The sequence below is a fragment of the Vulpes lagopus genome, chromosome 8 (assembly GCF_018345385.1).
Source record: "Vulpes lagopus strain Blue_001 chromosome 8, ASM1834538v1, whole genome shotgun sequence".
Classification (NCBI taxonomy): domain Eukaryota; kingdom Metazoa; phylum Chordata; class Mammalia; order Carnivora; family Canidae; genus Vulpes; species Vulpes lagopus.
This window is the reverse complement of record NC_054831.1, coordinates 86,676,459-86,702,091: the sequence shown is the minus strand read 5'-3', so window position 1 is coordinate 86,702,091 and position 25,633 is coordinate 86,676,459. Positions and strand designations below refer to the sequence as shown.

Here is a 25,633-nt window from a genome sequence, read left to right as displayed (position 1 = left end):
CGGGTAAAGGAGAAGAATGGCAGGGAGACATTCATGGGCAAGTGGATTTCCAAAAGCAAGCTGTAGAGATCTGGCTGTCAGGGTCTGAGCAGGCCACTAATGTGGCAGCTGGCATTCTACTTTCAAGCATTGGATTTCATTTGCCTAGTAAGTATTCTGTTCATTAAAGTGCAAAACCTCCCCCAAATAAAGTGTCACTCCCTTAAGGGAATGGACTATGACTTCAATTTCGCCAAATACGATGCTGTAACAAAGTCAACATTTAATAAACTACATAACTATGAAAAAAAACAAAACAGTGAATGGTTGAGCACACAGACTCTCTGGGGTCAGTCAATGGTGGGTTTGATGCCCAGCTCCGTCCCTCGTTTGCTGTGTCCACATTAATAAGTCTTCCATGCTCTTGATGGTTTAGACCCTTCATTCATAAAATAGAGACAACAGTATTTCCCAACTCACATACGGTTCCTCTGAGGAAAAAGCAAGGTATGACAGAAGAAGCACCAAGTGATGTGCTGGGCACAAAGTAAACGTTCAGAAGTGTGAGTTATTATTACTAGTCTTTTCAATCACTTATTGTGAATGATGATAGGCTATCTTCCCCCTGGCTTTGGGTTTCCCAGAGCACCCTCAAGTACATCTGGATTCTGCTTTTACCAAAACACCTGAAAAATACCCATTCAAGGCACTCAGGTTTCACTTCACCTATTTAGGATGAGGGCAGCCCCCAGGGAAACAGTGTTCAGTTGAGAATAATCTCCCTTCTGAATGGGTGATAGACCGTCAAGATCAACTGGTTTTCAGCAAGGCTACTTACAACGTCTTTCATTTTAACCTTGTGGTCAACAATGAATGGAAGGATCTGGGCCAGATGATAAAACAAATAACTGATCATTGGAACATCTACACGAACGTTTGACTGTGCTCTCTAGAACATACGTTTACAATTACTAGGAGTAACATAGCAGGGCAGGGGAGGAGAATTTCATGGTCACATACAGTTGGAAAACTAACACTTTCTTCCATCAGAATTTTTAATATACTGCTAAGCATCGTGGGTCCTTGATAAAGGTACGTAGCATATCCAAATCTGATTGATTATAGGAGTCCATTTTTGAGGGCCATCCTACAGACTAGAGTCCCTCAGAATGCACTCTGAGATATGCTCATCCACATTCAAAGGTATATAACATCAACACTGGCAGGAGCATCTGGGGGGCATGCTGTGGCCCTGGCCTTGAACTTAATCTGGTTCAACATCCTTAATTTGGTGGCACACTGATCAGATTTGAAGATGATCCTAAACAGGACTGGGAGACTGAGGAGGAGACGGTACAATCAGGACTATGGTCTTTTTTTTTTTTTTTTAAGATTATTTATTTATTTAACAGAGAGAAAGAGAGAGTAAGCAGGGGGGCACTACAGGCAGAGGGAGAGGGAGAAGCAGGCTCCACACCAAGCAGGGAGCCGGATGTAGGGCTCATCCCGGGATTCCGGGATCATGACCTGAGCCAAAGACAGACGTTCAATGATTGAGCCACCCAGGTGCCACAAGTAAAACACATTTAAAAAGAGACAAGAGATATGGAGACTGAAGGTCTAGCCTTCCAAACAGATTTGTGAGAGATACAACATTCTATGAAAAAGAATCCAATGATTCTTAATCTTCTAGAGAGAACAAACAGACACCCTTGAAATACCACTGAGAACTATGGAAACTCTCCCCAGGAAAATGTACATGCAAACAAAATTCTATAGATATTCTCAGGCGGGTGCTGCCCTGACCTCCCACCGCCCTGTGGAAGCCCATCCATGGACTTCCCCCATAGAAGACAAAACCAGGTTAAAAGCCTCCTCAGGATTAGGCATTATCTGTGTCATGTCCCCACCCCTAATGCTGTCAAAGTAATGAATGAGGATCAATGGATGGCTCTATCAGCCCAGTAAAAGATACACATTCTCATCATGCCTGCCATCTGGATACAGAAAGAGCTTGTCATCTTTAGAAGTATTCAAGCAGGAATTGAATGAGCAGTTTCACCAAAATGCTGTAGAGAGGTTTCAACCATGCTACAGGACTTGAGAACTCAGGCCTTTGCAACTTAAAATGTGGTCTGAGGGCCAGCAACATCACCTGGGAACTTGTTAGAAATGCAGAATCTGGGATCCCTGGGTGGCGCAGCGGTTTGGCGCCTGCCTTTGGCCCAGGGCGCGATCCTAGAGACCCAGGATTGAATCCCAGGTCAGGCTCCCGGTGCATGGAGCCTGCTTCTCCCTCTGCCTGTGTCTCTGCCTCTCTCTCTCTCTCTCTCTCTCTCTGTGTGTGACTATCATAAATAAATAAAAATTAAAAAAAAAAAAAAGAAATGCAGAATCTCAGGTGACTCCTATGCACGTCAGTGTTTAAGAAATATTGCTCTAGGATTTCTAAGATTCTCTAAGGTGCAAAAAATAAACTATTCTGATACTTCAGCAGCAGTCTTCCACTCAAGTCTTCGGACAGTTGATCTTCTATGGTTTTTATGGATCTTCTATGGGTTTTGAGGGCAGAGTCAAAGGCCTTTCTCTAAGTCCTCATCCCTCCCCCTACTGCACTGCATGAGTTACTTATCTTCTCAAAGACTGAGATGAGAATCAAGGGAGAAGAACGGAATAATTCCTACTTTGTCTTTAGTCCAGGTCCAGAATTCAGAGAAGGAAAAAGCCATTTAAAATATTTATCTTCAGGGCAGTCCGGGTGGCTCAGCGGTTTAGTGCCCCCTTCAGCCCAGGGCGTGATCCTGGAGACCCGGGATTGGGTCCTACATCAGGCTCCCTGCATGGAGCCTGCTTCTCCCTCTGCCTGTGTCTCTGCCTCTCTCTGTCTCTGTGTCTCTCATGAATAAATAAATAAAATATTTTAAAATAAAATAAAATATTTATCTTCATGATTATCTCCTTTAATAATACAAGATTTGATTTACTGTGCATTCGCATGCGCCATATACACTAAGTGGTTTCTTATCCTCCACCTTACTTAGTTTTCACAATAATCCTATAGGTACTATCATCTTTTTTCTCCCCATTTTATGGGTGATTTCTGAGGCTCAGAAAGGGTAAGTGACTTACTCAAAACCACACAGCTAAGTAAATGGAGGAGCCAGGTCTTGACACTGACGTTCAAGTCCTTAACCAATAAGCCACACACCTATCTACTTTAGAGAAGATCTCTTGCCATCTACTCTTTTCAGTAAGCTCTAAATGTGCCCTGAAGGCTGCTGGGTTCCCACAGAGCTTATTCAAGTTATGCAAAGATGCAGCCAGGCTGGGGAGCTACAGACACAGGTGCTCCCGGGTCTCAGATCTCAGCCCTCCATTATATTCTGTTCATTACACAGGAAGACTTGGAGGTCACGCTTTCAAACCCTGGCCCTTCCTCATTATCTGTTCCAGCATCAGAGTTCTCCCGGTCCTGTATTGACTTGCTCTATCTCCTGGCTGCTGTCCCATCTCCATTAGATCCCAGGCATTTAAGCAAAGTACACAGCTATCCAGTTCTGGCTGAACAGAACTAACTCGCCATTCCTTCTCTATAATTTTGGGCATAGTCTGAGAGGATTTAGAAGGTGTCATTGACTTGGAATTACAGTTCTTTGTTACAGAATGAATTTCCGGACCTCGCTAGAGAGACAAGCACTCCCCCTCACGCTTACACAGGCAGCTTTGTTCCTCCTCGAAGTGCCCCTCTAACTGCACTGCACACACTCCTTCTGGGCTCTGCTGCTGCTCACGGAGGGACCTTAGCAGAGAGAACTCAGACCTCCGGCACTTCACACCAGCAGCCTTCCTTTGGAAATGAATCATGGCTGCATGCTCTCTTACCCTTACTACGTTTTATTTTACTTTCTGTGGCTGTCATACTTTTTGTATGCTTTTGTCTGACATGTCCAGCCAGGTTCCCTAAGGTAGGCGCCACATTTCAATTATCTTTCTGCTGCATACTCTAGCACACTGCCTGGCCTGTATTAGATGCTCAATGACCACATAATTGATTGATAACCAACTGATTGCATTTTACATATTACCAGGCACATCTGTTGTTATGTCCAAAGTGAATTCACTCTTCCAGATACTGAACTTATTTGGAGAGAAGGACTCGGGGGGGACAAAAAAAACTCTAAGTAAGCATGTTGAGATCCTGAAGCAGATGGTGCTGTGTAAAAAACCATAGCATTATGGTTTCAGCCTTATAAGAGGTAACAATAAAACTTGCTCCCATGAGGTGGGACTAAGCCACTAATCCCCTGGTACAGCTGGAAACACAAAAGCTTCTTAAAGTTCAAGGACCCCAGCCCACCTGGTTAGACAATAACCAGGCCAAAACCTCATTTCTCAGCTGTGCTTGCTATCACTAGCTCCAAATTTCAAACCACTTAAAGAGAATTCTGGGAACTTTAAAATAAACTTTCCTAGAAATGGGCCAGGATTGTATCATTTTCTTACAAAAAAAAAAAAAAAATTCCTCAGTGATACCTGGCTAGAAAAAGGCCATTTCGTCCCATAATAAAGGTGAAGGGAAAAGGTTCGGTAAATTAAAATTTTTTAAACATATACTAGGGGCCAATTCATTTCTCGAACTGTTCTCAGATTTCTCTCTTCAAGAATAACTCTTTCTGGAGTGCCTGGCTGGCTCCAGTCAGGGCAGTGTGTAATTCCTGATCTCGGGGTTTTCAGTTCTAGCCGCACATTGGGCGTACAGTTTACTTAAATAAACCAACTCTCTTTGTTCTATTTTCCAGCCCATACATAGGTCTAGAGAAATGATTATGCTCGATAGCTATCCACTCTGTGTACAGACAGAAACAGACATGGGCTGTTAGGTTGACTTTTTCATACTTGGTTTCTACAGTACCACAATTTCTTCTGCTCTAATTACCAATTTTACCCCAGAATTTCTAACATAGGGGGAGAAACCCCCAGACCTTAAGGGAACAAGGCTTAATACAGTTACCAAAGCACAGACTCTGAGTCAAGGCAAAGCTCAAACTCTATCTGCACTATTTCACAGTATTTGCCCTCTCCATGCTGCTAGGACCCTGCACAGAAAACGAGGATGAAAACGGTCCCTATCTTGGAGGAAAAATGCTTGACATTTTTATAAAGGTCCCTATCTGTGAATACTACACAACCTTAACGCAGGGCTTGAAAATGAAAGTATCTGCAAGTACACCAATACAAATAAGGATGGGAACTGGGTTAAAAGAACAGGACTCAGAGTTAGGCAGGCGCAAACAGGGGTAAAGCAGAGACCACATAAGAGGCAAACGTGACTGGTTACCAGTCAGCTGTTACCACAGGGGATGCAGCCCTGTGTCCCCAGTTCTTCATTCTATAGAAGTCAGCTCTCTAGATTTTGATATGAAATTTCCCAGTTTTGAAATATTGGCCCAAACAAATTAAGCTGCAACAGAGTATTAAGAGGAGCTTGGGGTCTTGAGCCAGAGCAGCTGTATTTTGAGTCCCAGTTCTGCCATTTACCTGCATGTGACCTTGGAAACTTACTAATAAGCCTCTTCATGCCTCATGTTCTCCAATTGAAAAACCGCTACCATGAGAGATAATACTAGTGCCTATTTCATAGGGCTAGTGTGAGGAATAAAAGATATATTTGAATTTTAATATATAATTTATGTAATATACAGCAATTCTATGTATAGCTACATAAAATTCACATGTAATTATAACAGTGACTGGTGTACAGTAAGCAATATGTAAAGTTTAGCTATTGCCATGATCACTTTTGCAAACATGACCTATAACAAACGAAACATTTCTCTTAAGAGGGTCCCTCTATTAGCCAACACCTTGCTGGTCCCTATGTTGTGTAGCCACACATCTCAGCCTCACATGGTTGTAAAGGTTGGGTTAGAAGGCCCTGTGCTTGCATCTGCCAGCCCAAGAGACCCAGGGATACCACACAGCAAGATCCAAAGACTACTGGGGGTACTGACACATTAATGGCATGTCAACTGCCTCTCCTTAGTCATCTCCTCTGTCTCCACAGTGACAGCAGGCTGAGATGGCTCTGCCAGGCAGACAGAGTAGCTGAGGACCATTTTGCAGAAGCACTTGGAGTCACAGAGATGTTTTGGGTACCCAAAGGAGATGTTTTGGGTACTGGAAAGCTTGACCCTGCCTGGGAATTCTTGGAGCTTTTAGCCCCGGGTCTAATGCACCAGTCTCACTAATAAAATTTTTGCTGACCAGTCACCCCACTGGGTGTACAGGAGTGGATCTGGCTTTCTAGGTTACTGCAGCACTGCAAAAGAGGGTTTCCAAGCCTCTTGGCCTATAAATGCTTTTCAGCAGTCCATGTAATTCTCTCAACCTAGCTCACAGTACAAAATATTTGCTTCAGGCCTTCCTACAATTCCTACTGAGCTAGCAGTGATGCATCTGCTAGCACTTAGCAAAGGCTTAATTTTTATTTTATTTTTTTATTTTTAAAAAATATTATTTATTTGAGAGAAAGCAAGGGGTGGGGGGAGAGAGAGAGAGAACACAGGAGAGGGAGAAGCAGACTCCCCGCTGAGCAGAGAGCCCCAACTGGGGCTCGAATCCCAGGGCTCTGAGATCATGACCTCAGCCAAAGGCAGATGCTTAAACAACTGAACCACCTAGGCACCCTGCGAAGGCTTAATTTTTACAAAGGAAGGCAGGGAAGAATAACAGAAATCAAGTTCTATTTTCAGCCCATATTAAAAATTATCTTTTTGGGGTACCTGGGTGGTTCAGTGGGTTAAGCAGCTGACTCCTGATTTTGGCCCAGACCATGACCTTGGGGTCCTGGGATCGAGCCCCCAACGGACTGCACTCAGCCTCTCATCCTGCTGCCTCTCCCTCTCTCCCTGTGACCCTCACTCTGCTCACACTCACACACACACTCTCAAGTAAATACATAAAATACTCTTCCAAAAAAATTGTCCTTTTTTGGGTGCTTGGGTGGTGGCTCTCAGTTGGTTAAGCCTTTGGCTCATGTCCTGATCCCGGGGTCCTGGGATGAGTCCTGTGTCGAGCTCCCTGCTCTGCGGGGAGCCTGCTTCTTCTGCCTCTGCCTCTGCCTTTCTCTCTCATGAATAAGTAAATATAATCTTTTTTTTTAATTGTCCTTTTTTTGTCACGTGTTTTCCTTTAATCTGGCCTCATTTCTCTCAGGCAATAGATTTTCCTTCATACAATAATCAGAATAACAAAAGCAAACCTTTGTTGAGTTTGTTTGTGACACTTTGCACCCAAGCCTCACCACCACCCTAGGACACATATCCTAATGTGTCCTGATCCTGATGCTGAAGACCAGGAAACCAAACTCAAAGCTGTTAAGATGCTCAGTCAAAGTCACATAGCTAATAGGCATCCTGATGCTGAAGACCAGGAAACCAAACTCAAAGCTGTTAAGATGCTCAGTCAAAGTCACATAGCTAATAGGCATCCTGATGCTGAAGACCAGGAAACCAAACTCAAAGCTGTTAAGATGCTCAGTCAAAGTCACATAGCTAATAGGCATCAAAAGTAGAGGTCAAAAAAGATCTGTGACCGCAAAGCCCGATCCAAGGAATTCAATCTCTCTATTTAATCCAGGTGGTAGCTAAGCTTTCCTAAAAAGCATACTGGGCTAGGAGCAGAAGGGAACTGTGGTCCACACTCCAGCTGGATAGAGCATCCACCCTTCCCACATGGGAGTTCCCTCCTCTCTCCACCTCCCCAAAGACATCTGAAGGTGAAAATAAGATCACAAGGTAATACACCTTGCAATTTAGGAAGATGCTATGTAAATCTAAAATGTTAGAATTATCCTAAGAGTTAATGTTTGGAGGTATGTGAAATAAATTCCTAACAGTAAGTATTACTAGTCAGGTATATGTTTTTAATCTGTGTGGGCTTTTTAATTATTAAAACAAACCATGCTCATAATACATTCAAATAATACTGAAGCATATAAAGTTAAAGGGAGATTGTTTTCCTATCATGTCCTAACTCTCTGAGTGAATATCTTTCCAGGTTTTTTTTTTTTAAGATTTTATTTATTTATTCATGAGAGACACACAGAGAGAGGCAGAGACACAGGCAGAGGGAGAAACAGGCTCCATGCAGGGAGCCTGACATGGAACTCGATCCAGGAACTCCAGGATCATGCCTTGGGCTGAAGGCAGCGCTAAACCGCTGAGCCACCCAGGCTACCCTATCTTTCCAGGTTTTGCTAAGAACATACTGACATGGTATATATAGAGATCTATATGCATATACAGTTTTCTTTCTCAAAATCAGGATCCTATCCTACAGTTTTGAAACTTTGTATTCAAAATTGTATTTATTTACATATCTCCACATTTGTTTGAAAAGACCTGAGTTGTTTTTTTTTTTAAACCAACACTAAGAACTGCATTATATGAAACTGAGATTTATTTAATCAGTTCCTTGTTGAAGAATTTTTGGGTTGTTATTATTTTTGGTGCTGCAACAGTCATGCTCATTTTAAGAGTCTCTGGTTGATGGTACATGTCCTAGTGACCTATGAGATGATTAGGGTTACATCTTTGGTATTGGTGGGGAAATGGAGCTTCCCTTCAGTTAAAGGAAAGATACCAGTCACCATGTAAAACCATCCCAGCTGCTGAGATTACTATTTTTTTTTAAGATTTTATTATTTATTTATTTATGAGAGACACAAAGAGAGAGGCAGAGACGCAGGCAGAGGGAGAAGCAGGTTCCATGCAGGGAGCCCAACGTGGGACTCGGTCCCGGGTCTCCAGGATCATATCCTGGGCCGAAGGCAGAGCTAAACCGCTGAGCCACCCGGGCTGCCCGAGATTACTACTTTCAATAGTAAAAGCAGAACTGAACACCAATTCATTCTTTTACTCACTCACTCATTCATTCAAGCATTTGTGGTCTACCAAGCTCTGTACTAAGTGCCAAGGATGAAAAAAACCAAACGACTAAGTCTCATTTCCTGGCCTTGAGGAAATGACAAGTCAGGGGGCAGACATACTCATAAATGAATTCTGTAACTTCTTTAGGAGTCCTGCTAGGTTTACAAGGAGCATCTAACTCTGGAGGATATAAACGTGCCTTCAGGAGGGGTCTGACAGGATAAGAAAGCCAAAATAGGGGCACCTGCCTAGTTCACTCAGTGGAACATGCGACTCTTGATCTTGGGGTCGTGAGATGAAGCCCTATATGGTGTGTAGACATTACATACATACATACATAAACTGAAAGAAAGAAATGAAGAACCCCAAAATACAGTACAGCCAAGACATAATAGCTGCAGTTGCAAAGCTTCACCTTTAACGGCATACAGAGAGTATGTAGAGCACTTAGAGGGCTCAATGTACAGGGTATAGAGGAGGGGAACATCAGGAGAAAAGGTGGAAAGGAAATCGATGTTGAAGGGCCTCGATCATGAAGGTCAGAAATCTGGACTTTAGGTTGTCAGAGGGGAAACACCCCTACCAGAGGAATTCTGGATATATTACAATGTGTTTATCCCACCAACTGTAAAAGTTAAGAAGACCATAAGGGGAAACACATTTACCTCACTAGACTGTATTTTATTGCAATACAGTATCTTTAAAAGTTCATGTTTAATTAACCCATGTTAATTTAATATAAAAATTTTTATTTAATACAATATCTTAAAAAATCCATGTCTAGGGACACCCAGGTGGCCCAGTGGTTGAGTGTCTGCCTTTGGTTCAGGTTGTGATCCTGGGATCAAGTCCCGCATTGGGCTCCCCACAGGGAGCCTGCTTTTCCCTCTGCCTGTGTCTCTGCCTCTCTGTGTCTCTCATGAATAAATTTTAAAAAATCTTTTTAAAAAATCCTTGTCTAGTTGGACCTGTGCAGTTCAAGGGTCAACTATATTACAAATAATCATGCTATGAATGTTGGTATACAAGTCAGCTTACTTTTCTCTTGGGTGAATACCTAGGAGAACAATGGATAGATCACATAGGAGATATATGCCTAGCTTTGTAAAAAACTACCAAACTGTATTCCAAAGTGGCTGTGCCAGTTTACCATCTCAATAACAGTGCGTCAGAGTTCTGGAACCCACACCTTTGCCAACACTTGGTATGTGGACAGTCTTCCTAACTATAGAAATTACAACAGGTGCTGCTGGTATCTCACTGTAGTTTTATTTTGCATTTCCTTAGTGACTAATGCTGTTTAACATCTTTTCATGTGCTTATTTGCTTCCCATACATCTTTGATGAAATATTTTTTCATGTCATTTCATCATTTTTAAAAATTGGGTAGTTTTCTTATTACTTGGTTTTAAGAGTTCTTTATATATTCTAGATGTAAGTCCTTTACCAGAAATATGCTTTGCAAATATTTTTTCTTACTCTGTGGCTTATCCTTTCCTTCTCTTGACACTGCCTTTTGAGGGGCACCTGGGTGGCGCAGTGGTTGAGTGTCTGCTTTTGGCTTAGGTCATGGATCCAGGGTCCTTGGATCAAGTCCTGCATCGGGCTCCCCATAGAGAGCCTGCTTTTCCCTCTGCCCATGTCTCTGCCTCTCTCTCTGCGTCTCTCACAAATAAATGAAATCTTTAAAACAAAAACAAAACTGCCTTTTGAAAAGCAAAACGTTTTAGTTTTGGTGAAGTCCAATTTATCCATTTCTGGTTTTATGACTCATCTTCTAGTGTTGCAGCTTTTTTTTTTTTTTTTTCCTAAACAAAGGTCACAAATATTTTTCTCCTGTATTTTGAGAAATGTTATGGTTTCAGGCTTTAGATTTAGGACTGTGATCCACTTCCAGGAGGTATTCTGTACACCGGTGGGGGCACTTTTGTGTGTCGCAGTTGAGAATGGGACAGGAATAGTAGAGGTCCCACAATGCTCTGGAAACACACACATGCCCCGTAGAACTGTCAAATGTCTTGCTAAACATTCACATGAAAACTGTTTGTCACATGGGTATCTATTTACCTCTTACTTAAAAATGCCAAAAGCTGGGGATCCCTGGGTGGCGCAGCAGTTCGGCACCTGCCTTTGGCCCAGGGCGCGATCCTGGAGACCCGGGATCGAATCTCACATCGGGCTCCCGGCGCATGGAGCCTGCTTCTCCCTCTGCCTATGTCTCTGCCTCTCTCTCTCTCTCTCTGTGACTATCATAAATAAATAATAAGAAAAAAAAAATTAAAAAAAAAAAAAGAAAATGTCAAAAGCTTTACAGAAAGTTTCCACAAGAGTACTTAAATCTTTCCTTCTCTTAAATCTAGAGTTTTTCCTTAAAAGTGCATATTTCATTCTGTCTTCTAGCATATCTGTGCCTGTGCATTTGCATATCAAATTACATCTTTTATTATACGCTAATTTCCTTTCATTTCTCCTTTTTAATTCAATTATGGCATTAATGTTTTATCTCATGTGTGTAGCTGGTTCTATTGTCATACATTAGCAACAAGAGGAGATTAAAAACATTGAGCTGAGTGAAAAAAATAATCAGAATGACATCTATAACCATACCATTCATATATTAAAATATTATAATTATAGAACTAAAATTTTGAGAAACTTGCATACAAATTAACTATACACATTTTTTAAGAATGCATAAAAGAGAATATGCATTATACACAGTGCAACACTGTCTAAGGGAAGAAGGAAATGGGTCATTGTAAAGACTTTGGCTTTTACCCTAGTGACATGGTACAGCTTTTGAAGGATTTTGAGCAGAGAGTGGCATGACCTGACTCTACTAGGGAAGGACCATTCTGGCTGTCATGCTGAGAATGGCAGGGTCGGTAACAGAAGCGCAGTGAGGAGTTGGCCACAATGGTCTGGGCAAGAAACAGTGGTGGTTCAGACCACAGGTAGCAATGGAGGTCATGAGAAGTGCAAAGAATGCAGATATATGCTGAAGGCTGAGAAGACAGGATTTGCTGAAGCATTGAATGGGAGTGATCAGAGGACAGAGGTCAAGGATGATTCCAAGGTTTACAGCTTGAATGCACCTTGGCTTGAATAACTATTTAGTAGAGTGAGGGAGGACTGAGAAGAACAAATCTGCGGGGAGAGGAGGTGGGGAAGAAGCAGGCAAATTTGATTGGGCCTTATTAATTTTACAATGTCTAATGGATATTGAGGGAGGGTGCTAAGCAGGTAGATGGATACACGAGTCTGATAGGAGACAGGTCAGAGCTGCAGACGATGAACTCAGAGATGGTATTTACAGCTAGCGTGAGGAAAGAGATAAAAGATCCAAAGACAAAAGCCTGGGATGCCTCAACAGGGAAGCTCAGAACGAAGAGGGACAAGCAAGGGGTCTGAGAAGGAATCATGAGGCAGGCAGGAAGACCATCAGGAAAACAGTTTCCAGGGAGTCAAGCGAAAAACCATTTCAAGGAGAAGGATATAATCCGTTGTGCCAAATGCTGCTGATGAGTCAAGTAAGACAAGGCTTGAGAATGACCATTGAATCTGACCACAGAGGCTAGAAATGGGGAAAGCAGCCAGGCTATGTGGGAGCCGTAAGGCATGGAGACAGGGATCTCTCATGAGCCCAGAAGGCTTTCATCCCTCTCTTTTCCACAAGTTCTCTCAACACCGCACCTTTGCATATGCTGCTGCTTTGCCCCATTTTGAGTTGAGGTCTACTTAGCACCTTGACCTTGGTTCTTTCTCCTAGGAACCCCTCCCCAACAAGGCCAGATCCCCTCACCATAGACTCTCAAGTAACCTGTCTCCTTCCCAGCCTAGGTCCCAAGACCATTTTCCTTTGTTGTGTTTGAGGCAGTGACCAGAGTCTTATTAGTCTACTCGCCGGCACTCCAGGGGTGGGGATCATGTCCCTTCACCCATGGCCTTCCTCCATGCACCAAGGGCTGGACCTGGCAAAGAGCAAGCACTCAACAGATAAGTAGGAGATCAGGGACGAGAAAGACTCCCAGGCACTAGTGTGATCAGGTATGGCAATAAAGATGGTCAAATGAGATATGTGTCCAATTCGAAAGGGAGAAGGAGATCTGGATTCTAAAGGAAGATAGGAAGGGCATGTAACAAAAGGAAAAGATGTCATTCCTCCAAAGCAAAGAGCTAGGTTAACTCAGGCACCAGAGACCACTCTAGGAGAGAGCTGATTACAGAACCTGGAGGAGCACTGGAGCGCTTTGAAATCCTGTCTGCTTAGTTTAGAATCTTGTCTTGGGCAGAGAAGACAGCATAGGTGGACTCTGTGATGAGAGGCTGGGAAGTCCACTGACCATCACTGCGGTAAGACAAATATTAGGCTGCTGCACACATAAAGAGGAAAGACAGGTTTTGTCTGGGGACAGAAATGCATCGTGTGTACCGCTGCAAATTAAGAACCAGAGGGTTAGTAGATCAAATGTTCACCATTGTAGGAAGAATAATAACCTTATCAAGTACGTCTCATGTGCTGTCCAGGAGTTACCTCCCGTGATCCTCAACTCCCCGACTGCCCTATGTACCATCGCTCTCTCCTATCACCCCATTTATTCCCTGCAAAGCATTTTATCACCATGGAGGTTACCTTATTTGTATGTTTCTTTACTGTTTATCATTCACTCTTCCCACGGAATTTAAGCTCCTCAGGGCAGTTAGCTTGTCTGACCTTACACTACACCCTTCTGTTAGCAGAGCTCCAGGCACATGGTATGTAGCAAATCTTTACCAAGAGAATGAGAAAGTTTTGTAGCCCACAGCCTATATACCCCACTTAGTAAACTGATCACACTGTACTGAAATTATTTTTTATTGAATTCTCTCCTACTCCAACAGAGATGACAAAGAGATTTCATCACACGTGCCAACTCCAATATATAGTTAGTGAAAAATTATTTGATCAATGAGTGATGTGTTACAGGTGGAGGAATCAGGAGGGGCAGAGCATGTGGACTCTAACAGGCATGTGCAGTACCAGGAGACCTGGAGACAATCTATTCCTGTGACAATCAATGCCAGTTGTGCTTCAGTAAGCTGGGATGAGCCCTGGGACTCTGCATTTCTAACAGGTTCTCAGGGGCTGTTGATGCTGCTAGCTCATCCCTTAAGATAGAGATTATCTTACTCACATTTGTATTATACTTTGCATGGTACAAAGTTGGAAGAATGAATCAATATTAAAATGTTGGAATCTACTTTTAAAACTAGGGCAAGTGAAATACCATTGTTTCTTTTTTTTAAGATTTTATTTATTTATTAATGAGAAACACAGAGAGAGGAGAGAGAGAAAGAGAGAGAGGCAGAGACACAGGCAGAGGGAGAAGCAGGCTCCATGCAGGGAGCCCGACATGGGACTCAATCCCCGGACTCCAGGATCATGTCCTGGGCTGAAGTCGGTGCTAAGCCGCTGAGGCACCTGGGCTGCCCAATACCGTTGTTTCTATCATTTAGTTACCCTTCACAAAGACCTTCTCTGGCAGGCACCTGTTGGCCAAGATTGTTCTCTCAGTAGCCCACACCTATGTTTAGGGAGGATAGCTGTTCACTCCTAAATACCAGAAGTCTCAACTGCAAACTAAGCTTTGGGCAGGTCCGAAGGTGAGGCAAGTTAATCCCCTCTTCCCTCCCTCCTCAGGCGGTAGAGGCTTCAGGTGAGGAAACACAGTCTCTTGGTATGGCTGTGAAGATGGCAGGGACAGGCCCCAAAACTAATGAAGTTAGGGTAGTGATGCCACTCAGAAAGCCTTGTGTAACTTAAAGACTAGCTTTTGTGGCATTTTCAGACAGCACTCCTGTGAATGCATCCCCTCCCATCCTGGCCCCTAGTAGGTGCAGCCCTGATCCCAGGATCACTTCTCCACCAGATGTGGCCTAAAGCTTCAGCCAGCGAGGGCTTGGTCCCAACTGCTCAGAAGATTCATGCAGACCACCAGATGCTCTCTCATACCTACACAGGTTCACGTGTATATGCGCACACACACACACGCGCGCACACACACACACACACACACACATCAGGTCAACTAAATGTGCAAGGTGCACCTGAGATTTCTGAAGTGGGGTAGGTGGAAGGTCTAGAACAATCCTTTCTGCACTCCCATGGCTCTACCCATAAAATCCAAAAAAGTTGGAAGTCAGCAAATGTGGAAATGAGCAACTGGGTTAGAGTTGCAAAGATAACCAACAAAATGACTGGGTTTATGGAAGAATGTGGCCTGTAGCCCTAGGATCTGGGCCAACCTGAGACACAGCACATGGGCCCCCATGCTAGCATGACTGTTCTCTATTAAATGAGGCATTGCGCTACATGCCCAACTCAAGGTCCTCTTTAGCTCTGGCATTCTCTAGTCTCAGAGAAGGAACTCTGGAGAATGGTAGAAAAAAAAAATCTGTGCATGTGCATATGCATGCATGGATGCAGGTAAATATACATACTTACACTCAGGGACTTGCCCTGAACAGCAGCAAATCAGAAGAGATGCTGGGAAGTGTGGGGGCTCAAGAGTGGATCTTAAAATCAGAGAGGTTAAGCCTCAGCTATGAAGCTTATTACAGCTGTGTGACTTCATACAAGTGTCTTGCCCTCTCTGATCCCCATCCCCGGGATCGAATCCCATGTCAGGCTCCCGGTGCATGGAGCCTGCTTCTCCCTCTGCCTGTGTCTCTGCCTCTCTGTGTGTGTGTGTGTGTGTGTGTGTAACTATCATAAATAAATAAATTTTTTTTTAAAAAAAATTTGATCCCCGTCCCTTACCTGTTGAGCTAATTACCACGGTTCACCTCTGTGAGCCAGGAGAGAGGTCCCAGCCTTCACCACTTAGAGACTCCTATATATTTAACAATAAAGAACTACCAAACTAGATTATCAAGTGTGATGTATTTTGTACTTATTTTTTTAAAAATTAACTTTAATAACAAACAGAGAACCTGAGCTAATAGAAGATGCTAACATCAACTTCCTGGTTCTGACAGCATATTACAGTTATGGAAGATATTATCATTGGGGGAAGCAGGGTGAAGTATATACAGAAATTCTCTGTACTATTTTTGCAACTTCCTCTGAGTCAAACTATTTCGAAATAAGTTGTTTTTAAAATTAACACTCAAAAATATTATTACTGTATGTATAAATTTATTTGAAGATAAAGTCAAAAATCTAAATTTGAGGGACGCCTAGCTGACTCAGTCAGTGTATGTGACTCATAATCTTGGGGTCTTGAGTTCGAGCCCCATTTTGGGCATGGAGGCTACCTTAAAAAAAAGTCTAAATTTGAGGCTTCATGGAAATGAGATACACCCTGCAAAATCTACCCCTGACCCTTCTTGTTCCCCTGTAAGAAGCCCTAGTTGCATGAGGCTTAAATTAGATAATATACACACAGCTCTTAGTACAGCATGAGGCAGAGCCTTGATGCCTGCTATTTTTATTATTTTAGAGAGGGAGATACAGAGCACATGCTCCAGCAGGGCGGAGGGGCAGAGAGAGAGAGAAAGAGAGAGAGAGAGAGAGAGAGAGAGAGAGATACAGCATCTAAGCAGGCTCCCCCCCAGCACTGGAGCCAGGGCTTAATCCCACAACTCTGAGATCAGGACCTGAACCAAAGTCAAGAGTTGCACGGTCAATGGACTGAGCCACCCAGAGGCCCTGATGTCAATGTTTATTTTTTTATTTTTTTAAAGATTTATTTATTTACTTCTTTATGATAGACACAGAGAGAAAGAGAGTGGCAGAGACACAGGAGAAGGGAGAAGCAGGCTCCATGCCAGGAGCCCAACGTGGGACTCGATCCCAGGACTCCAGGATCGTGCCATGGGCCAAAGGCAAGCGTTAAACCGCTGAGCCACCCAGGGATCCCCTGATATCAATGTTTAAATATGATAATTACTATTACCTAAAATGGCTACGTAAGAAAATAGCATTCCGTTTTTGCAATGCATGCTTCACAGCTTGCTCATTTTGTTTTGTTTTTAAATTTTTATTTATTTATTTATTCATGAGAGACACAGAGAGAGAGAGGCAGAGACATAGGCAGAGGGAGAAGCAGGTTCCTCACAGGGAACCCAATGTGGGACTTGATCTCCAAACTGGGATCATGCCCTGAGTGAAAGGCAGATGCTCAACCACTGAGCCACCTAGGGGTCCCAGTCTGCTCATTTTGAATGATGCTGTGAATGTAAAGTTATTGACATCAAGGGATCCCTGGGTGGCGCAGTGGTTTGGCGCCTGCCTTTGGCCCAGGGTGCGATCCTGGAGACCCGGGATCGAATCCCACGTCGGGCTCCCGGTGCATGGAGCCTGCTTCTCCCTCTGCCTGTGTCTCTGCCTCTGTGTGTGTGTGTGTGTGTGTGTGACTATCATAAATAAAAATTAAAAAAAAAAAGGTATTGACATCAAAAAGGGTTCATAACACATTAAATGAAAAAAAGCAAGTTACAAATTGTTATAAATAGTTTTATCCTATACTTTTTTTTTTTTTCAGATTTTATTTTTAGGTAATCTCTATACCCAGTGTGGGGCTTGAATTTACAACTCCAAGATCAAGAGTCACATGCTTTATCAACAGAGCCAGCCAACCACCCCTATATTTTCTTTTCTTTCTTTTTTTTTTTTAAAGATTTATTTATTCATGATAGACAGAGAGAGAGAGAGAGAGAGAGAGAGAGAGGCAGAGACACAGGAGGAGGGAGAAGCAGGCTCCATGCCGGGAGCCTGATGTGGGACTCGATCCTGGGACTCCAGGATCCTGGGACTCCAGGATCACGCCCTGGGCCAAAGGCAGGCGCTAAACCACTGAACCACCCAGGGGATCCCACACCCCTATCTTTTCTTTTGCAAATTATCATAGTGTGTACCTAAGAGCACTGGCTATGGAACCAGATTGCCAGAGTTCAGATCCCAGGTTGGCTATTTACCTTTGTGATCTTAAGGTACCTAATCATTCTAGGTCTCAGCTTTCTCACCCATACAATGGGTTTAATAATAAAAACCAAATGGATTCTTTTTTTTTTTTTTTTTTAGATTTTTATTCATGAGAGACAGACTGAGAGAGAGGCACAGACACAGGCAGAGGGAGAAGCAGGCTCCATGCAAGGAGCCCGAGGTGGGACTTGATCCCGGGACCCCAGGATCAGGCCCTGGGCTGAAGGCAGTGGCTAAACCGCTCAGCCACCCAGGGATCCCTGAAACCAAATGGATTCTTGAGGATTAAATTAGCCTGTGCATGTAAAGTGCTAGCAAATAGTAACATTCAAATGTAAGCCACCATTACTTACTAGATTTTATTTTTATTATTATTATTATTTTTAAAGATTCTATTTACTTATTCATGAGACACACACACAGAGACAGAGACAGAGACAGAACAGAGATTTAGGCAAAGGGAGAGAAGCAGGCTCCACTTGGGGAGCCCAATGTGGGACTCGATCCTAGGACCACAGGATCAGGCCCTGTGCCAAAGGCAGACGCTCAACCAGTGAGCCATCCACGTACCCCTAGATTTTACTTTACATTGATATATACTCATCAGGAAAAAGTCTAGAATAACATAAACACCAATAGAGCAGCAGCAATTATCCTGAATGACAGGAATGCAAAGGACTTTTATCTCCTTATTTTTGCTAATGTTCTATTTTTTCTTAATCAATACAAGTTAAAAAACAAACCTGAAATTCTTAGGATAAAAAAAAATCTTTAAAAAATTTTTAAGATATGTATTTGGGTTTCTGTATAATCACCTGAAAGAAAACAGGGAGACGGAGTCTAGCGAGAACATCAAGCAGCAGGTCGTACCTCACCTCAGGGACGTGTCTGGGCTTCCTAGGATCCCAGAGCAGCGAGCCGGGGCCTCCTCCCAAAGCACGCCCACGTGGGTCGCCAGAGTGATAGAGACGTCTTTTTCACCACACACGTCATCCAGTGTCCAAATACACCTCACACACGTGCACCTATTACCAAAGAGAAGAGATTATAAATGCAGGTTAAAGCCGGTCACGGAAGGGCCCGGCAAGCGGCAACCAAAGGCGCAGGGGCCGCGGCGGGCCTGCCCTCCGGGCGGCCGCCTCCCTCTTTGGCACCCACCACAGCCGGCCTCGGCTTGGAGGCCCGGACCGCCGGCCGAACGGGGGCGTCCTCCTGAGGGGCCGCGGCCCGCCCTGGGGCTCCCCGCCACGGCTGGCGGCTGGAGAGCGGCCGCCTCACAGGAGAGAAAACAGCAGGCCGTGCAGGGGCGCCGGCACAGGCCTGGGAGGAAGCTATAAAAGCTGCCAACACGGGTTACCTCAAGCATTTTCCTTCTCAAATGCGCCGGGACGGGGGCGCTGCCTTTCCTCTCCTCCCCGCCTTGCATGTCTTGGGAAACGGCTTTCTGGTCCCCACTGCGTTTCCGGGCCCTTCCAGCTGCGCGACCGCGATCGTCCCCTCGTCCGTCACGGTGGCCCCTGCTCCGACCACGGCCCGCGCCGTGCGCTTCCAGACCACACGGCCCACTGGCTTCTCAGAGTCTGGCTCGGAAACCAAATAAAAGGCTTTTCATTTACACTCCAGTTTATGTGCAGCAGCTCAAAAGCCTTATTTCCACGTCTTACGCTGGTCCCACCTGAATAAATTCGTTTTAAGTGCCACTTCCCCAGTCGTGGACTACAAAGCCGAGAGGGGGTCTAAGGGCTACCGTGCAGGCCCCATGGGATGCTCCAAGAACGCAGGGTCAGCTGTCTCCTCCGGTCCAAGAAGGCCCCCGAGCAGCACACACCAGTCCCCATCCCCGCGCAGGGCCGTCACAGCCGCACCCCTGCAGGCAGCCAACCCTCAGGCTTTAGCATAGTTGAAAGCGTGGCCCTTCCACTCCTGACTGCAAATCCCAGCTCAGGAGGTCCTTGGGGTGTATCCTCTGGGTAAAGCTGGGGCAATGCCTGGGGGAGAGGCTACTGATTAAATGGGATGACAAATATTACAAAGCTCTTCCCGCAGTGACTGGCACAGAGAAAACCCTATCAGATAGCACTCCAGTTACTCAAATTCATTTTTCACTATGTGAAGTGCACGTTCTACCCTAGGTGTTAGGCATCAGCAAGAGAGACTTGGTTCTCGGCCTGAAGAGCTCACGGCAGGGGATAAAACAGACCGACACTCTTACCCTGCGTGACAACTGCCACAACAGCACATATGATGCAGAAAGCAAAGGAGCGGCTAAATCCTCCCCAAGACCTGGAAATAATGGCTGTTGCAAATGGTGAGAAGGCCAACGTCATCTAGTAGCTCATTTCCCACCTCCCTTGCTCCCTCTCCTACAGCCTACTTGCTGTCCCAGGGTTCGTTCCACCACCGGGCCTCCGCCTTGAATGCCCCCCACAACATGCTCATGACTGGCACCCTTACTTCACTAGGGTCTCTGCTTACCCAGGTCCCCTTCCTGGTCACCCTGAAATACTCCTCTGTCTCCTTCCACTGCTTTTTTGTTCTTCATCCCCCGATACCGCATTCAAGTCTCTGTGCTTACATGTTTCCTGTCTGTCCTCCCTACTAGAATATGACCCCTTGTGAGTGTGTGGATTTTTTTTGTTTATCACTGTGACCTTTGAACCCAAAACAGTGCCAGAATCAACCAACTATGAATGAGCTACAGATAGAGGGTAGGCATTCCTCACATGCAAAGCGTGAGGAATTGAGCATTATGTCCATCCACACTTGATTCTTGGCACATCCTTATGAGGCAGGTGCTGAGATGATGTCAGCCAGTGGTTTACTGGTAGCACGCAAACATCTCTGGAGGGCAGGGTCTAAGAAAATAGGCCCTACTGTAGGTCAAGCTGATATGAAAGGTTCAAGTAGAGACTGACAGGGACACCGACAGTCCCTCTTGCCCCAGGAGCTCCAGATCCTGCAAACATCTGCCAGGCTGGGTTCCCTCAGGAGGGCCCACTAGGTCCAAATGAGCCCCTATTCCTGTCTCTCCTTTTGGACCATCACTAGGAAAAGCAGAACTGGACCACTCTGGGCACACCTTACCCAGCTACTCTTCTTGTCCTTCCAACCTCCTTGTCCTTCCAACCTGTCCATCAGGTTATGTTTCTGATAAACAGCTCCCAGCAACACATGCCAAGACCGACAAGAATGCCAAAGGTCACTCCTATGCCTGACAGACTTGCTCTCTAGAGTCTACCCTTCCCAAGGACCAAACAAGAAGATCAATGGAAGGGCAGCCCTGGTGGTGCAGCGGTTTAGTGCTGCTTGCAGCCTGGGGTGTGATCCTGGAGAACTGGGATGGAGTCCCGCATCGGGCTGCCTGCATGGAGCCTGCTTTTCCCTCTGCCTGTGTCTCTGCCTCTCTCTCTCTGTGTGTCTCTATAAATAAATAAATTTTTAAAAATCTTAAAAAAAAAAAAAGATCAATGGAATGAGAAAGGGCTCAGCACCCCCCATATAAACCACAGCAGCCAGCAGCCAGCCATTGTTGACTGAATGCTCATCACACCCCAGGGCCTGTGCCAAGGTTGGCAGACCTTCTCTCATGACATCCTCACAGCTCCCTCATTTTACAGAGGAAGAACCAAAGATCGCAGAGGTTAAGTCATTTCCCACGTTCGCACAGCTAAAAGTACAATCATTGTCAGGATTTCAACCCCAGTCTGTCTGATTTCAAAGTCCACACCATTGCCCACAATATTCTCCCTAGCATGGGTCTGCCTCCCTGGTCATCAATGGTGCCCAAGAGGACAGAGAACCTGGGCTCTGGGCCAGACTGACCTAGGCTCAAATCCCCACCTTGCCACTTCCTGTGTGGCTGAGCAGGTGCTTACCTTCTTGAAGCTTCAGTTTCATTTGCATAGTAGGATGAAGGATACCTAACTGAGATGGTGAGATGGGAAAAGTGACCAAAACACATAGCAATTGAGTGCACACGTTCACAAGCTGTGATTTGAGGTCCATAGCATCCGAGGACCAAGCCTCTATTGGCCACAGCTAGCCTTGCACTTCTTCCAGCTGGGTCCTGCCTAGTGGCCACTGAGGCCTAGAACAGAGGCTCCCCTTCTGCCGCACAGGAGGGCCCTCCTCCACCAAAAAGGACAGAGTGCACGCACTCCACCAGCACCTACCAAGCACCAAACCCATTTAAGTACATGAGTTCTGATCTCTACTTGCATGTCAGTATCACCTGTGGACAAACTACATGATTTATTAAACCAGTGTGTCCAACGTCTCACAACTGGTGCAGGGATTTGAACCCAGGCCTGCCTGACACCAGGCCACCTTCCATGCTTATGTTTCACCCAATGACCATTGTTAGACCCTGGAGAAATTTTACCTCTCAATAGGAAACTATAGGGCAGCCCCGGTGGCGCAGCGGTTTGGCGCTGCCTGTAGCCTGGGGTGTGATCCTGGGGACCTGGGATCGAGTACCGCATCGGGCTCCCTGCGTGGAGCCTGCTTCTCCCTCTGTCTGTGTCTCTGCCCCTCTCTGTGTTTATGAATAAATAAATAAAATCTTTTTTTAAAAAATAGGAAACTATAGCACAGCTCTGTGGGTATCAAATTCTGGTCTGGTTCGCTGTCCTGGAGCTATTTATCATCTCTTGGTAAAATTACTTTTTATGGGGCGCCTGGGTGGCTCAGTGGTTGAGCCTTAGCCCTTGGCTAAGGGCGTGATCCCAGGGTCCCGGGATCAAGTCCCACATCAGGCTCTCCACAGGGAGCCTCCTTCTTCCTCTGTCTCCCTACGTGTGTCTTTCATGAATAAAGAAAATCTTTTTTAAAAATTACTTTTTACTTTGTTACCTACCTGTCAACTGAACTACATCCTGCCATCTTGCACATTTTCTCACTCCTTACCAAGTTCTCAATTCTTGTTGTTTCCCATTTTTCTCCCACTCTTCTAACCTAGCTTCACTGAGAGAGAACTACCACCTGACTACTCAGTTGCTCATGAGAACTCTAGGGAGGGTCGTAGCCGGCCTTCTCTGCCAAGATCTAAAGAAGCCTGGCAGGCTGAAGCTGGATGACCTGATAAAAACTTCAAAGGACTCCTCACCACTGCAGATCCCGAGTCCTCTTCCCTCTTCGTTTAAACTGTTTGCACCATCCAGCAAATGCCTTCTACCACAAGGCCTAACAGATGGCTCTGCTGGTACTCAACGAACAAAAGGCAACAGAACGAGAAATGAACTTAGATCATTTTGAGGAAAACTGAACAGGGTCTCTTTTGTCCTTAAACACAGGAGGGACTGACCAAGACTCTTTCCCTGCCAAACTTGAGTCAGGCTTCTCTGAGTCCTCTTCTCTACCGGACCTCGATGTTGCCCTCATTCCTCTGGGCCTGCACCACCCAGTTGGCCAGAATCTGCTCCCCTGGTTTAGAGAGAATCCCCTGCCTTCGATGTGTCAGTCTCCCCGATCCTTGAGATCTCCTTTTAGCCATTTTACATCCACTAAGCCTCTCATTCTGCTCCTTGGCCATCAATCCCCACAGGTCCTTGTATTCAGAGCTGAGCCCCATCTTTCTCCCCTAATGCAATACCCTTTTTGTGAGAGCCCTGAAAAAAATCCGCCTTATTTTAACAAGTGTCAGAATTATTTTAACAATTTGCTTCAAGGAGTAAGGCTTTACCTTCGTGAAAATTCTCCATTCCCATCCCAGTCAAATACCACCCTCAGATCTCCTCCAAGAGCCATCGCTCTCTCTACCTGACCGCAAGCAGACCTGTGGCCAGGACTGCATTGGTTTCCTTGCCACAACCCAGGGGATCTTTGTCTCCCATAGGCTGGCTGCCAGCCCACGACCTGCCCCCCTGGCTGTCAGCCTGGCTTCACGACAGTCCATTCATGCAGAGAACACAGCTATGAAAATACAGAAATGCATTTCCCAGCTGGAAATGCCTCAGAGCTAAGTATTATGTAGGATGTGATGGTGTTCGTCTCCCCGCAAAAGAGTGAGGCTAACGGCAACACTGAGATACGAGGAGACTGCTAGGAGAGAGCCAGTGCGTCAGCAAGAGCTAAATTTAGCAACTGAAGCCTCGAACTTCACTCTTTCAGGAAAAAGAGCAGCAGGAGAATGTATGAACATATTTATATGAAAGAACCTTTGAGAGGCAGAGAGAATCCACATCCTAAGTGACCAGCTGCTACCTCACAGAATGAGGGTGGAGAAGGAGCTCTCCTGAGCAGCCCAGCCCCAGGTCAGGGGAAGGGCTCCACCACCCAGCCCACGGAGCTAAATCTCCTGGCAGAAGGTCCGTTTGGACTCAGTCACTGCCCAGTAAGTACAAAGGAAGCTGCAGATTGGGAAATTCAAATGTTAATTGCTGGGGGCAAAGGGAGCAGGTGAATTCTGAAAAACTGGAACTTCTGGAAAAACCTGTAACAGCTTTCAAAAAGATTTTGCTTTCGAATAGAGTGGCTTGTATAGAGACACTCATCATCTGGGCACCAAATGCCTACAGGGAGGGTTTGGAAGCCTGGCAGAAAAGATCCAGAAGCCCAGGCAATACAAAGTGGTGCTGGAGCTCAGGCCTCAGCTCTGCATGTGGCCAGAGCCTCCTGGGCTTGAGCCAGTTAGCCCTCCAGGCGAAACGAGGCTGTGCTCTAGGACATTTTAACATCCTAAGGTACTATATATTTCTGGATTTATACCACATAGAAAAGGAGGTGGGCAGCATCAGATTTCCCTCTCCCGCCCCGATCAAGCATTCTACCTTGACCTCAATAAAAGATCTATTATTAAAACATTTCACCACACTCTTAAAAATATATCGGTAACCACAAATGGCTAATATTTTTACTATAAACAGAGTTCTTATAAATCAGTAAGAAAAATATGAGCACTCCAACAGGAAAACGAATAAAGGGCTGTAAGGAGCAATTCACGCACACACATACACACACACACACACACACACACACGCTAAACCAAACACATAGTTATCAATTCTATGAAAAAAAAAAAAAAGTTCAGCCTTACTGTAACCAGAAAAAAGGGCACATTAAAATAAAATTGAAAGAGCTTTTCCCACCTATCAATTGGCAAGTTCCTCAAAATCCAGTAATAATCAGCAAGGGCCAGATTCTGAGAATTCTAAAGCCCTAAGCACCACCTAACTTATCAGGGGTAAGCTGGCCAGATAAAGACATAAATTCTTAAGTAGATAACCCATTTGACCTTCCCCGCACTTTTAAAGCTCTGTCCTACAAAATTATTTAAGGATGAACACAAAGGTATCTGTACAGATCTAACCACAATATTGTTTTATAATACTAAAAAATTAGAAACAGTCTTCTACCTCATAAAAGGAATACATTTAAATGGTGGACTGTAATGCCTAAAAAAAATCAGGCTATAAAAAAGATGTAAAAATATATAGGAAAATGTTTCTATCATACATTAAGTGAAAAAACACAGAATCTAAACCTATATATACAGTAGAGTCAAATTTTATTTATAGTCTCTCTCTCTCTCATATATTTAAAAATACACACAGCCACACTTAAATCAATATTGGAAAGAAATACACAAAAATGCAAACTGTATTCTCTCTGGAAGTATCATGATCATAGGTGACTGTGTTTCCTTTTGCATACTATGCTATTTTTAAAAAATTCTTAAACAGATAAGTGATTACTTTGTATTCAGAAAAAGTCTACATTATTTTGAAAAAGAAACAGATTTTTGAAAAGGGGAGTCTTTCAT

At 44.6% G+C, this 25,633-nt stretch overlaps 1 long non-coding RNA gene across 1 annotated transcript in view; it reads right to left on the bottom strand.

The window, feature by feature from the left end:
• Positions 1 to 25,633, bottom strand: part of LOC121496851 — a 94,854-nt gene that overhangs the window by 2,851 nt on the left and 66,370 nt on the right. The window contains exons 5-6 of the long non-coding RNA XR_005989357.1: positions 19,232 to 19,454; positions 18,750 to 18,899 (exon numbers count right to left, since the gene is read on the bottom strand). This is a non-coding gene — a long non-coding RNA (uncharacterized LOC121496851). The remainder of the gene's footprint in view (positions 1 to 18,749; positions 18,900 to 19,231; positions 19,455 to 25,633) is intronic.